General features: G+C 35.0%; 1 protein-coding gene across 1 annotated transcript in view; it reads right to left on the minus strand.

The window, feature by feature from the left end:
- Positions 1-13,889, minus strand: part of LOC139137592 (F-box only protein 42-like) — a 112,361-nt gene that overhangs the window by 90,314 nt on the left and 8,158 nt on the right. The window lies entirely within an intron of this gene.

A 13,889-nucleotide genomic window follows, 5' to 3' on the forward strand; every position in this document is an offset into this window, starting at 1 on the left:
TGAAGGAAGTAAAGGTTTATGAATATCAAAAATTTAATTTATTTCCATGAAGTAAACACAAGGATGACATCCATCATGAATTTTGAATATCAGTAAATTTAGGGTCAAATTGTTTCCATAGTACCAAAATTTGGACGGTAACCCCTGATTTTTATTCTTGATTTTTAAAGAGAATGGTTGAAAGTTTGCTTGAGGAAAGTTTGAAACTCATAATCATTCACTTTTGAAAGAATTCACTTGAGAATAAAATCACAGGTCATCATGCAAAATCTTCTACAAGAGATTTTTGAAATAAATTACCCAATATGTACACACACTTGAAATTCAAAATGCATCCACCCGTGTGTTAACTCAACAGGGAATGATTAAATTTCAGTTTTCAAAAAAAAAGCCAGAGAAAACTGTAGTTACTCCATGAGCTTCAAAATGAGCCCCAACAAGTGTGAGACCAAAAATGTATTGTATTGTTACAGTAAAAGTTTGAAAGTCTGACATGTCTATCCCTAATATGCATCCTTCCTTAAATGGCATCCAATCTCCTTGCATGATAAATAAAAATTCTTGACAGGAACGAACACGTTTCTTGAATATTTAATGGCTTTTTCTGCACAGAACATATTTGAGGAGTTGAAAGTGACTGCTGGGTACACATCCATCAAAACCGATGTTCTAGGCCAGAGTTGTCTCTCATCAAATGGATCAGGTAAGATGACTGATGTCTGGGCAAATAGTTATACATCATTATTTGCGGCTGGGACAAGCATCATAATCCCTGAAACAACCTTAGCTAGAGTTACAACTGGGGAATTTCTTGGAAGCAATGTCTACATCAGATCTGAAAATTTCTCATGCATGTATTTTCTTTCCCGCATCTGGTCAATTGCTAGCTCTTTGAATGTGGCAGTATGATGACCCATAGAGACAGGGTAAAAACTACCATTTTCTACATTTTAACCCTTTTCCTGCCAAGTCCATATTTCACCATCAGGTCAAGATGGTTAAAATTAACAAAACACAACATATTCCATATGTTGTATTTTAACATAATACTGTACATTTGAAGGCTGTTGAAAACAAAACCACTGTAAACTTGATTTATTTTGACTAAAGATGCTATAACAGACCAAGCCAAGTGGGTGAAAATACGTCATGTTTTGGCTCAATACCACTTTATACTGACTTGGCTGATGGGGAAGTGATACTGTCTAGCAGGAAAAGGGTTGAGGACATGAGCAAAATGAGTTGAAACTTTGCAACTTTGCGCGTTTTGTTAAAAATATTTTCTTCAATATTGCATAATGGGCTTCTTATATTTGATATTCCATATTTCCACAAACGATTGCACACTCACCATAGATAAGAATGAGTTTGGACCAAACCTTAAGTGATGAAAAGGTGACCAGAAAATGAAGTATTTCTCTTTGACACTCAGCCACTGTTTACTTTGACAATTCTGACTAACCGTAGCTGATTGAATCATTGGTGGACTGGAACTCATTGCAGTGACCAAAGCTTGTCAGTGATCTGCCCTATATCTCTCTAAGGGACAATTAAGGTCATGACCTTTGCATTTCAGAATAGCGCAGACTTTGATTGTTTAATTGAGCAACCAATAGTCCTCATCCCTGTACACTGAATTCATCACACCCTTCATTACTTTACTACCACAGAATTTATTGTTCAAATGACAAATACTTTCCACTCATGAATATCTTTTTCTGCAAAGTTCTTCTCCCATGATTCAAATTACACACTATAGAAACCTTGTCAATCCATTGTTATTTAATATTCTTACAGCGTTAATTCCTTTTCTTATACAGGTTTTGACCTTCAAAACCATTCTCTCCACCAATTCAATCTAAATACAGGCAAAATTGAAATTAATCCGTATCCTGACAAGATCATGTCACCACCAAGACAAATTGGCTTCTATTACTGAGATATAACATGTCCTATAGGCCGTATTTTAAATACTTAATTATCTGAAAGCCCCAAAAACACATGATTTTTACTGCCTTTATATATCATACCATGCCATGTACCAGTAGATGAAAATACATATAGATTTTGGCTAAATACAGCTGTTTTCTGACTTGACAGATGAGCAGGTGATGGGTCTGGCAGGATGAGGTTTAAAAAATGGATGATTATGTTTGTAACTAAGCACATGAGAATTGATTATTTTATTTCAGAGAACTGTAATCATAAAAAATGTAATTATTGCATATGACAAAATTATCGCCGCTATATAATTTAAAATCTTTACATTACAGATGGTGGTCAGTGTGATTAACCTTTTTCAAAACAAACAAGCCATTTTAATTTCCTGCATGACGCTAACAGAAAGTGTGGTAGTTTGTGTACAAGAACATGTATCATACGTGATCAAAATAAAGCCCATTCTCTTAGCAATTTTCTCATTGCTGACATCATTCAATGTCAATATTATCTGTCCAATAGAGGAGACAGCTGTGGTATAGACATTGACATCACAGGAAGACCATCCAAGATAATAGAAAGCTGCATATGATTATATTGAAATGCAAAAATGGGAATATAATGTTATCTAGTATCCATAGATGAAGTCTGCTCTGGTATTAGACAAAGCTGTTGATTTTGAGTTTGACAAAACTATGCAACTGTCAACAGACAAAAGAGCCAATCAACAATATTTGAACAGTTTTCAGAAAATGTCGACATGATATGATCATGGGCATTCCAGAGATGGCCTTGCATGTGTACATGTGCTTTCAACAGAGCTAATCAGGGTTAAAATCAAATGCAAGGCACTTTTGTGACAAAAATGGATTTAGTGATAAAATCAGTCATTCTAATTTGCCCTGTTATATTTCTGTAACAATGAAACCACAGGTGTAAAACGATTGTTTGTGACAAACACAGCATTTAGATCTCACATTTAACCCTTTAAGTGCTGTAATACTTCCCACCAAAATTTTAATACAACATTTTACAAACTTTTATGAATATTTCTACAATTTATTTGATAATTTTGAATCAATATGGACAAAACATTTCATTGGCTACAGTTTTTTATCAAAATCTTGGCAAAAATTTGAAAAAAATTGACTGAGGTATATTTTCAAAGGCAACAAAAATTGACTTTGGTGCTCAAAGGGTTAAGTCTTAGAGTGAAATTTTGTGTCCAAAACAGGGCATGAAAAAATACCAGCTGGATACTGGATTAGTACGTCAGTATAATTGAATTTGATAGATTCTTTTCACTACACGTAAATCAACGAGCTTAAACGATCAGGGTTCAAACCTTATAAAGTATTTACACTTTTGATGAATTGGCAAACTACGGCGGCACAGAGCCTGGCGTGCCATGCCGGAGACCATTCACCAGACAAATGGGCTCATTAGATACAGAGTAAAACCACCTGACCCTTATTACGGTCTAGGCATTTGTCCAGAAGAAAGCTATGCTGTACAAAAGATCCACATCACTTCAAAGTCTTCCTCCTCAATAGGACCATGTGTGTCTGCCTCAACAACTGCACTGTATCAATTATCTAGCGGTGAGAAGAAGGGCCTTTAATGATAGATGATGTGGTATATAATATAACATAATATAATATAATATGATATGATTTGTACTTTTGTTCTCAAGTTTGGTTTTCAATCATTTGTCACACACCATAAACATTCTGACATCATATCATACGTCATATAGCCATAATATTGATGCACTTGTAGATGTCACTTAGTGATTTAATTTTTGCTGAAAATAGCCAGCAGACAGCAAAAAGAATCAGCTGTCAGTGAAATTTGCCAGTTGTGAAAATCATTAGTTCAATAAAATATCCGGACATTTTACACAAACTTAATGTGCTCACACACTACTTGTAACGGTCTATACTTTTCTTTTTACCACCTGTCACCAAAATTTTCTACATCCTTGTTTTGACAAGTTTATCCTAAACCCTAAAATGTATTGAAACTTTAAGGAAGCTGTAAAATTGTAAGACAATGGAGCAAATTACGTTTAATGATACGTCACAAAATTTATTTTTCGGAACAAATTCTACTTTGGATAAATATCAGAAACTTCATGATGCTATTTTGCCTGATTTCTGTAAACAGACATGAAGATTACTTGACATGAGGATACATACTGCAATGTATTGAATAGGCAACCTTTTCACCTTGCCAATGCATACATGATGGTATGCCATATTGATTAATATAGATGTGATATTTTCTCAGAAGATAAAACATTAAATAAACAAAAGTAAAACATTGTAATTAAGACAGCTAGGGGCAATGTTCATTCCAGGTTTCCATAAAAATTACTCTTACGACTTTCATGCTTGACTGGATATGCTGTATGTAATGGTCTATTTCAATGAGTATTTCTATCTGACTTATTCTAAGGAATAAAATTGAGTCTATAACAAAATTAACAGTGAATAAATATATAATTCAAGAAATACAGAATTAAACTCTTTCCCTAGAAATACTAACATGTTGCATAACGTGACACTTTTCATTGAAGAACATGAGTATAAACAGCTCGTATAAAATTAGTTCTAAGTTCATATACTTAATGATAGAATGTGCCGGGGGACAGATATTCAGACTCTCAAACTTTTACCGTACGGTACAATACTTTTTGGTGTACCACTTGTGGGGGCTCATTTTGAAGCTCATGGAGAGATTAAAGTTTTTACTGTCTCATTCTTCTGAAAACCAAAGAAATTTATTTTTTCCCATAGAGTTAACACAGGAATGGCGGCCATTTTTAATTTAAAGAGCAGGCAATTTTTATCTCATGCCTTTCACTGATACGAAATTTCACATGGTGACCGCTGATTTTTATTCTTGACTTCCAAAGGGTAATATGAATTTAAAGTTTCCTCATACCAGTACACAGTTAGTTTAAGCAAAATTTTGTGTTTTCCATTTGAAGGCATGTACTACCTTTGTGAGACATAAGAGTGAAGACAAGAGGAGACAGAGAGTGTTTCACATTAATTGTGACCTTGAAAGTCATTGTGGCTAGATGGAGAGAAAGAGAGACCCCAGGAAAATCTTTCATTTTGTATCCAATGGTTTGCATTTACTACACCACACTGGAGCTCTGATTAACCCTCTGAGCGCCAAAGTCAGTTTTTGTCACCTATATTAGATATAACTCGGTCAAAATTTTTCAGATTTTTGCGAAAAATTTTGATAAAAAACTGCAACCAATATAATGGTAATGTCCATTTGGTCCAAAATTTTAAAAAATGACAGGAACATTCATGAACATTGGTAAAATGTTACACTGAAATTTTGGTGGGAAAAATTACAACACTCTAAGGATTTAAGTGCCAAAATCAAAAGTTTGAAAAGTTGTATAAAAAGCTCCTGGTTCTAACAGTGTGCAAGTATTTTGGGAAAGTAAAACAAAACCAAGTGACAAGTATCGCCCAGTATGACAAAGAATGATTGTCATATGTTGGAGAAAGAATAATGTCAGGAGCATTAGATTGTGGTTTTACAGCAGGTCAAGGTATTAACCTACATGCTTTAAATCAGATCGATATTTAAATGCTTGTCTTGAATTCCAGCAATTTGACCTTGACTGGAAGATTCATTCCATTGGGAATGCTAAACTATTCCACAACCAGAATGGAACCACTCAGCAATACTGATAAGTCCAATATCCTTTTTCCTGCCAAGTTCAAATTCCAACATCAGATCAAGTTTGTTAAAATTAGTGATTCAGAAGTCCAATATGTCCCATTCGGTGCATTTTAACAGAAAATTGAAAATTTGAAGGCCCTTGAAATCAGAGATACTGTAAACATGATTTTTATGGACCAAAGCTATTGGAACAGACCATGCCAAACGGGCAGAAATACATATGGTTTTGGCTCAATACTGCTTTTCACTGAGTTAGTTGATGGGGAAGTGATACTGTCTGGCAGGGAAAGGGTTAAGCTCTGAACCAGTATTGAGCCAAATACATTCTCTGGAGGAAAACTTTGAAACAAAACCAAAACTTTCAAAAAAACACCAATCATTGTGCTGAATAATATAATTATGAAGTTGCAAAATCAAATATTGTCCTTTATGTCAAGTAATGAAGGGACACCAATGGCTGTCTTTGTCAATTTTGCCATTATTCAGAAAGTCACATATATCGGTCACAATCTTAATAAAAGCTGGAAACATATTCTAGAGATACAGAAAGAAAAGGACAGGAAGTCTGCAAGAATTAGAGAGGAAATGGAAAAAGAGAAAGATATACATAGAGACAGAAAGTGAACTTTTCAAAACCACTAGAATGACTCCATCGTATATCAAACTGTAAAACAAATTCTCTGGAGACAGGTACAAGGTTTACATACACTGTTACACAGTGACTTTATTAAACTGTTTCTATATGAGTGTGGTTAATCAACCGTATTCTTTGACATTTGTGTTGTGACAAATGTACATACACATAGACGTGTGTGTGTGCCAACTTTAAATTAGGCAAATAATTGAACTTTGCCAGCAAAGCAATTTGTCAACTAGCTCGTAATTATTTCAATGAAACAGCCTATAATTAAAAGAATTATTGTCCAGAGTTGGAGAAACTGTTACCCATGGTATAATTAAATTTACAGAGAAACATTGCAATGGTGATCAATGACAATACTCAGCATTGCATTAATTTCTTTATCATGTTCAACAGCAGGTTCTATGTCAAGGTCACCATGACCTTTCTCCTTTTTACTACAGGTTGTAATATTAGTCCTTTGTCATGTATATAAACGGTTCAAAACTCACAACTGCTAGGTCAAGTCTAGTCCAAAGCAAGACCACAATTTGATGAACCCCCAAACTCTTGTAAACTGGTCCTCAGTCATCATAGACAACAATGGGTTTGGACAAACCATGCATGCTGACAGGGTGTATCTTCCACTTTAGTTCTATGGGCTTGGGCCAAACCATTGTGTGAAAGGGTGTGTCCTCTCTTGAAGATCCATACAATGTCTATCACTTCTCTGAATATGGATGACAGCACTGGTCACTTTTGAATTGCCATAAGTACATGTATCAAACCATTCATTCTTTCGAACTTGAATTTCTAATATTTTGAGATTCATTAACATTTTTATTGCTTGGTGAAGAAAGAATAAACCTGAAATATACACCAGCTATTTTGCAAATGACTGCATGAAAATTAAACTTTGGTCACCCATGTACAATATCTGTAGGCCTGAGTTAATGACCATCATGCTTCCATACCAACTATGCCTCTTTTATTTGAAAGCATAATATGCTTTTACATATTTCTTGAGAATTACAAATTTCATTTGTCCCATCACGATCATATGAATGTTCCTGTGTAATACTACGTATTTGCCCTGTGAGAAAATGCATTCTTGTTTTCTCTCATGCACATGTACCATATATATACAACTAATGAAAAAGACAGCTGTGCTTTGGAAGTCGCCAATGCCCTCTACCAGTACCTTCCTTCAGAGCTGACATGCTTGCTTGGCCAGCATTAAGGCCTGTGGTTAATATTCATGACATGCAAATATATTCAAATTTTTAAACTTTAATTCTGTGTCATCACCGATGAATCAACATAGAAAATACAACATTTCTGGTTAAGAAGAGATTGTAGCAAATTTTATCTCTGTGTTGTTTATTAGTGTCCTGTTTCATACCAGACCTGTGCGAGGTGTTTATTTTTTACCTTTCCCAATCACAATAGAAGAGATTATGCTTTCTTGAAACAATGAAGGCATGGGTAGGGATATTATTGATGAAATGGCATTACTGTGCTGAGAATATCCATACATCATGTCAATTTTGACCTTCAAACAGAAAAACAGATTGGTTTGTACCAGTTTGATACAGTTTTCATCCTAGAAACTTAAAAATGAGAAAGTGTATAATTCAGAGCAAGATACTTGTAGTGAGTAGGCATTAATCCTACGAGCGCTGCAATTTTTCCCACCAAAATTATAGTGTGCTACATTTTGCTAATTTCATGAATTCTTCTGTAATTTTTTAACAATTTTGGACCAAATGAACATCACATTTTATTGGATTCAGATTTTTAGCAAAATTTTAGCAAAATTTAGAAAAAAGCTGACTGATGTATATATTCATATAGGCTACAAAAACTGACTATGACGCTCAAAGGGTTAAATATCATAAAATTACTACCTGAAAAATTAACTGGTCAAAGGATTATTTTGTTGCTTTAGTTTTCTTGGCAAGAAAATTAAATGACAAATTTTTCCTGACTGTAGAATTTGGACAGAGTGCTGTGAACATTGATATAAATTCACCAGTTTCTTTCAAAGATCATGTGAACAGTGCGTGAGAATTCCTGACTTACATTGATAATTGGCCAGTTAGAATTCAGATCTCCACACTGTCACCCTGGGTTTTACTGTAATGCCATGGATTTAACCCGATTTGATAGAATACAAAATTCAACTCGATTTTCCATCTATTCTTAGCTCATGTCTACGACTGGGCTTGAAAAGCCATCCATCACTGTCTGCGGCTGCTATGAGTGCATTATTATACGCTTGAAACCTGAGCAATCTTGTGCAAACACTGTAGTTTCTCTTTGATGTACAACAATATAATGTAATTAATGTAACATAATGGAAGCATAGTTTACCTAATGTAATGAAACCCTCGTAGCTTGTGCGTTGCAAGCGACTAAAATTTCCACCGAGGCAATTTCATCAAAAGGGAGAGTTCTCCAAACAAATTCAATTATCAGACCAGAAAAAGTAGAGAGACTCTCACTTGAAGCTTTCAAAAAATTTGTGAAATTTGATAAGTTCAGTTGACCTAAAAAGAAGTCATATTGGTGGATGCTTTATCACATGAAAAGTCCTGGGCCATTAAATTGTTCACTGGAAGATGCTGCCACATTGTCAAATGTCTAATAAAACAAAATATTGCTGTCCAAAGTCTTTCAATAGTAAAGGTTAAAAGAGCTCACCGCATACAAAGTGTGAAAGTACGTAAAATGACTGATATAACCATGTAGCTAATTCAGAAGATTTCAGAATCTATTGAGAATCTATTGATTGGTCATAATTAGAAAGTACGGTGACAATGTCGACTTCATGAGTGGACCCAGGTTTCAATGAGGTTAAAATGCTCTAATAAGATTTGAAAGTTGCCATTTTTTCATTGGTTTACAAGATTGTAGGGAATGTAAAGTCAAGTCCAAAATTAATGTAATTGTTAATTTAATTGTTAATTCAAGTTCTGGGCCATATCACTTTTCCATCTTTCAGTTGACAAGAGGTCATGCTTTTCTTGCCTTGAGTTTGATGTACCGGTATGAGTCTAAGATTCCAAAGCTTGCATCCCTTGTGTGTTTTTAGTAATGAGCTATAGTGTGCATCGCACCATCATGGCAGGTAGAGCTGTGTATTGTATAATATTCTGTTACATTTGCAGCACCAACAATATGATTGAAACGCACAATTATCCACAACAAATATCAAGTGTCGTTACATATTTTTATTTGCAAATAATGATATGAACATGAACAACAACAACCAGAGTACTCAGTTCCTTGTGGTTTAAACATCTGATATGAGCATGTGTCTTCTGCCAGCTTTCAGGCTGTTCATCCCAATTGTCTATAAACAGGTCTACAATCACCATTGAGTTTGGGCCAAACCATGGTGGTGACAGGGTTAAGCTATGAAGATAATCAGTCTGCCACATTGCTGGTTTATGGACATAAAAGGCCAACTATTGAAGAAGCTTGGAATAAATTCTAATACTGTTCACCCATTTGATACATTTCAGATATCAAAGGTGCCGCCATTTCTTACAGACAGTGGTTCACAGCTTTTGCAAAACTCCACCTACACTTTGTACATAACCTGTCGTCTACAATGAGATAGGACAGAGTTGAGAATGGGTAATATTGAGACTAATATTAACATAAATTAACTAATTAATTAATTAATTAATTGTTTATTTCCAAATTTATTTAAGTTCGTTTGCTTTAGAGTTTGAATACAAGACAAATACTAGTATTGAATTATTGTCCTCCAGAGAACAGCTATACCAGTACCTTGCTAGTCATACACGTCTTCTGTACCTTACTGAGTTGGTGTGTATGTTATTGTATTTGACCTGTTTGGATTATGGTAACCTCTAATGACAATTCAAATTAGAATGTGTCATTTAGCTGACAGATATCATCAACAATTTATACAGGATAAAATATACATAGCAGATTTTGTCAGAAGGGTTTTATATAGAACACTGTCACCTTGCCTGTCAACTGGAAAGTTTGATATGCATCTCTTGTCAAATGGCGATGATCACTGCCATATGGTGAAATCCCACTGTGAATCCAGTACAGTTTACTTTGTACGATGTAGATGTTTAAGTCTTCATATAAATGCCTTTCAGCAAAAAAATTGAGCATCAGGCTTTGCACTGCCAAAGTCCTACAAGAAAGACTGATGGATGTGTATTTGTCTGTCTCTTTCTACAATTCACTATTTACTTTTCCAGGCTCTGATAGCTGTACAAATTTGACTGAAAATGTTTACTGAATGTGTCTTCTCCCAACACAGTAACAAGTCAATACAGATGGCAGTGGAGAAGACGATGAGCAGTAAGCTGTCTATCTGCAACAATTCTCAGATTGACTTTAGTCCACCAGCATGCTTATAAATTAGGGACGGACCATTACATCATGTAAGGGGTGGTCAGGATGCTGACGTGAATATTGTTTTCACTTTTTCAAATTTTGAATAAAACATTATGTTTTGGGCAGTATCATGTATGCAGTTTGTGTACTACTTTAGCCACATTTGTATTTTTTCAGCTGGTCGTCTAGTGAAGATTTTGCATCAAAAACCAGCTTGGCTGCAAAAAAAGTTCAGCAATTTTTGCTCAGCAGATTTGTTGACAAGTTTTAACTACCCTTCCCCCAAAATCAAATAGTCTGTCCCTTAGGGTACTTTGCCCTATTTTGAGTCAAAGAACCCCAATTTACGTAAAATTAGGGGAAGTCAGTATTGAGGGTATTAATATCTCTATTTCAGACGTAGGGTCTTATCCTACTGTTTTTGATTGTGTTATTGCACCAATAATATAAAGAGATCTGGGTGATAACATGCTCTGTGAGTATAAATGGTCCAAAATTAAATTCTCGCGGAAATCCGTCTATGTTTGCAATCACAAATGTCAGGTTATACAGACACTCACATCCATTGCTGTACATGGCTCCATTGAAACAGAAAAGAAGGAGAAAGACTAAGTATTAAAACATGAAATGTTCTCTTCTCAGTGGCAATCTCAGTGCCAGTGTAATTTCACCATCCACATGCATTTGTGAAATACTCACACATGTGGATGCCATCATCTGTATTAGCTTAACAAACTATTTTCAAATTGTTGTCACTACCAGGACTGGCCGAGTCAAACAGCTGCTGATACAATACCACTAACTTGTCATGGCTCCAATTTTATATGTACCAGATATGTCACTTTCACTGGAGTCAAACCTTTGTAACATAAACTTTGATAATTTCTTTAGCATAACAAATCTTTCAGCTTAAAAAGTTTCTCACCTGCTTTGACACAGTCAGGTCGGTTCAATTCAGTTTATTAAATTAGTTACATGTATGGCCTCCGGCCAAAATGTACAAACTGACAGTCTTGACAATTATGTAGGCAGATTCAAACAAAACTAATAAATTCCATGAGACTGTTTAAAAGTCTTTTACGGAAATAAACTCAATTACTATAAAAGATTTTGTAAATTTCTCCTAATTATGTGTTTTTAAGATAGATGGGAGATCTCAGTACTCTGCGGCTTTGATTCCCTCAGCTATTCTGAATCATTGGAGGATAGAAGCTTGCAAGTTAGAAGAATGGATCTAGCATACTGGTAAGCTAAGTGTGAGAGGAATGATGAGACAATTATTTCACAAAATGTAACATTTCAGCTGATTATAACATGTTTTTTCTTTGTGTGTCCTGGTTGGGACTAGTTCACGATACACTGTAGTATAGGTTGCAAGTTTTGTTTTGCCTTGTATGGCTATCAGTGTTTTTATTAAGGCTGGTTCCCCGTTGGCTTCTCAAGTCATGTCTAGGCTTCCCCTCGAGACATCAATTAAATGTATTAGAGGAAAACAGAAATGCTATCGAGGTTCCAAAACAATTTACACTGGCTTCGGTGGAATCGGAGTAACACAAGGAACATACTTGATGATGTACTGGTGTACAGATCCATTCCGACCTGGCCCACTACAAGCAGTTACTCACGTTACTCCTTGTTATGAAAACATTTTAAATTTTTCGTAGAATGCTGAAAATACATGTAGCATTCTTACAAAATGTAACATGAAAGTTACACAATGTAGGTGCCCTACATTTAAATTGACCCTACAGTGATATACTTTATTATACATGCACCTCTTTTGGGACCATTGAAGTAGCTTGGTCAAATATTCTAGTGGACGTAAATTTTTATTTGGGAATCTGACATGCTTAAGTTGAAATAACATTAAAGCAATATTCAACCTGGGATTCATTTATTTTTCAATGTGTAAATAAGCCTTCAAGTTTTATTGGGGTTTATTGGCTTTCATGGATGGCAACAGCTGTCTCTGTTTTTACTTCCCTTCTGAGTATTTCTAAAGTTACCTCCTGCCTTCTCAGTGTGTGTGAAATTTCTTCAATGGAAATATTTAATTAAATGTATTTTTTGAAATATGTTTTTTTATTCTGCATAAATCTCTTTGAAACAATATAGCTAAAACACAAAGTATGTGTAAATGACTGACTTCAAAATTTCAAAATTTAGTATTTCAAACTTCAACATTTCAAAATTCAGCATTTCAAACTTCAAACTTAAGTATTTCAAACTTCGATATTTCAAACTTTATTTCAAACTTCATTTCAAACTTCAATATTTCAAACTTCAAATCTTCAAAATTTCAAACTTCAGACTTTATAACTTCAAAATTTCAAAACTTCGAAGTTACAAACATGAAATCACATCCTATCGTAACTCTGCTTTTCCACAACAAGTCATTACATATCCATGGCATTTTCCCACCTACTTTAAAAGGCTGAGACATTAATCGCCGCCTAATCCTGCAGTTAAAAACATGGCAGTGTTATACTACAGGCTTTGAATTTACAAACAACAGCAGGCTGTGAAGGTCATGCCATCTCTCAAGCCTCTGTGACTTGACAGTGCCAAAGCAAATCCATTGGTAGCGTAACACCCCTACTGCTCAGTAAATGGATGGAACTCTCACTGATGAAAATTATGCGGTCTATCAAATGACTGGTGCCTGAAGAAGAGTAATCGGCATATCTAGACAACATTCTTTCCAACATTAATCTCAATTTATTGTGCTCAAAAATGCAAAAATAATTTACCACCAGCTGTCATATATATCCTGTGGGAATTTTAGCTGGGTTTCTCTGCATACCAGACTTGTAATATGATGGCAGCTTCCATTTGATTCGTGAGTATGATAGGTCTCTCAATTCCCTTAATTAAAGTGACTTCCCTGGTCAAGCTAAATCATTTCACAGCAAGTAGTTTGAAGCAGTCACAGAGTTTACCTTGACAAGCTTCTCACTACTCTACTATGGAGAGGCCAATGAAGGCAAAAAAAGGGTTAAAATTTGCCAAACTATTAGCAACTGTAAGAAATTTTCAGTGAGAGAATTTATCAGATGGAGAAACATAGATACTGGTAAAAAACCCAGTGCCACTGACACCTACTAATTTTAGGATGTTATTTTCATTTAAAGTTCCTAAAATTTCTATATCCGGGGTACTATTATGTAACAATCCATCAAAATTTGTACTAAACTGATCCAGCGTTTGGAAGAGTACACATATTTGATCTGCTGAC

The sequence above is a fragment of the Ptychodera flava genome, chromosome 7, assembly GCF_041260155.1.
Source record: "Ptychodera flava strain L36383 chromosome 7, AS_Pfla_20210202, whole genome shotgun sequence".
NCBI classification, from domain to species: Eukaryota; Metazoa; Hemichordata; class Enteropneusta; family Ptychoderidae; genus Ptychodera; species Ptychodera flava.